This window comes from Mus caroli, unplaced genomic scaffold (assembly GCF_978045245.1).
Source record: "Mus caroli unplaced genomic scaffold, Mus_caroli_1 scaffold_3, whole genome shotgun sequence".
Lineage (NCBI taxonomy): Eukaryota > Metazoa > Chordata > Mammalia > Rodentia > Muridae > Mus > Mus caroli.
Genome location: NW_028227258.1, coordinates 47,660,829 through 47,662,921, shown reverse-complemented (window position 1 = coordinate 47,662,921; position 2,093 = coordinate 47,660,829). Strand labels below are relative to the sequence as shown.

The 2,093-nt window shown below is 43.2% G+C and overlaps 1 pseudogene; it reads right to left on the bottom strand.

Annotated features, from left to right (window-relative positions):
* Nucleotides 1–1,132: 1,132 nt before the first annotated feature.
* LOC110291905 (large ribosomal subunit protein eL6 pseudogene) lies at nucleotides 1,133–1,663 on the bottom strand (annotated as a pseudogene).
* Between the last annotated feature and the right edge of the window lie 430 nt (nucleotides 1,664–2,093).

Here is a 2,093-nt window from a genome sequence, read left to right as displayed (position 1 = left end):
CAGCCTTGCGCTTTAAAACATGGTAACCCCGGTCGGTTTTTGTTGTTGTTGTTATTATTAGGGGTTCAAGGCATTTTGAGCTCAATGTGGGTTGTCTTCAACAATCAGATAGTGGTTGGCTCATCCCACAAGTTTCCCACTGCAATAGTATATCTTGCAAGCAGGTCACCATTGTAAATCAAACATTTTTATTCTAACATTTAGATTTAGTATTTTTATAAATTCATACTGTGGTACATACATGCTAGTAGGAAGATTCAGAATATGTAAAATGCCACAAATACATGAAATCATTCAAATTTATATAAAGTGAAAATATCTGACAGCACAATTACTCGGTTCTTTTTGTCCTCACAAGTGATAGTTCAGGGTTTGCTCCGTGTTTTAATTAGGAATTCTATTACTGTGAAGAGATACTATGACCAACGCAACTCTTATAAAGGAAAACACTTAGTTGGGGCTGGCTTATATTTTCAGAAGTTCCACCCATTATAATAATAGTGAGAAGCATGGCAGCCTGAAGGAGGACTTGATGGAAAAGGTTCCGAGAGTTCTACATCTTGATCCAAAGGTAGCCAGGAGAAAACAGTCTTCTCTAGGCAGCTAGGAGGAGCTTCTCTTCCTCACTGGGCAGAGCCTGAGCGTAGGAAGCCTCAAAGTCCACTGTGCAGTGCTTCCTCCCATGAGGCCACACCTCCTCCCATGAGGCCACACCTCCTCCCATGAGGCCACACTTCCTCCCATGAGGCCACACCTCCTCCCATGAGGCCACACCTCCTAACAGTGTCCACTTCCTATTGCCAAGCATTCAAAGCACCACACTCAGCCTGAATAACTCTATTACAAATGAAGATGTGTACTAAGTACACAGCTTTGGTTTTAATGTTATATTTTACTATGTGTATATGTGTACTGATTTATGCATGTGACTGTAGTACCCATAGAGGCCAAAAATGATCTCAGATCCTCTAGAGTTGAAGTTATAAAGGGGTGAGCAGCTGATATCAGTCGCTATGATGGCAACCAGACCTATATCCTCGGAAACCTTAGTACCTGTTTAAGCCTTCTCTCCAACCTCTTTAAACACTTCTTGTAAAAACATATAAAGCTGTTTAGTTAGGTTGTTAGCAGTTTAGAACACCAGTTTGTGAGGATATATCCTGTTTATCAGGGAGAACTGGGATCGCAGGTAGCCCCAGAACAGCTTTCATCTTTGGCAAAATCTGCAAGTCCACAGTTTTCTGATCAGCCTTGAGCTGCTCTGTAATCTCGTATTTCTCCTTCTCCATATCTAAGATCCAGCCCTTCTGGTGCCTGGGATTGAGCATCTGCTTGTTCTTGAAGGAAGCATCGCTCAGGTGTTTGGAGATTTTAACCTGGCTGATATAAACATTTGTTGAGGTGGTGATGACAAACTTCTGGTGTGTTCTACACAAAGGAATTCTGTCGACGGTGAGAGGTCCAGACATAAGTAATAAGCTGCTGCCCAGGTTCTTCAAGAAATCCACTCTCTTGCCCCTGTGACACCCCATGAGGATAATCAGGACGGTCTGGTCCTAGGAATGATGCTGGAACTCAACCTTTTCACATGTTGACCAAAGGGCTTTTTGCCATGGCTCAGCATCTTCAGAGGCACGTGGTCGGTAGGATACTATCCAGGCATTTTGTGAAGCTTCCCTACCTGGTTACAACCGTTCTTGTCTCCACCAAGTGTTTTTGTGACAGTAGCAAGGACCTTCTCCTTTTTCTTCTTCTTTTCAACCTTGGATTTGGCAGCTGAGTATTTCCTTTCGCACAAGGCCTTTCTGTGTGATACATAGCAGATCTGCAGTACCTGCTAATTCCTCTAACCAGGACAGAGTTAAGGCTGCAATAGGGCTTCCACTTCCTGGGCGTTTTAACTTTGGGGTCATTCTTTTTGGCTGAACCAGTGTCTTGAACATGAGAGGATGAGCAGCAATAGCAACACTGCCAGCCTTTTTGGCTGCAAGTTTCTTCTCCTTTGTATTAGGCTTCCTTTTTTTACCCTCTATCTTGCAAGACAGGGAAGAGAACAAAGTCAGCGGCTTCCAGTTTCTCTTCTAACACTTCTT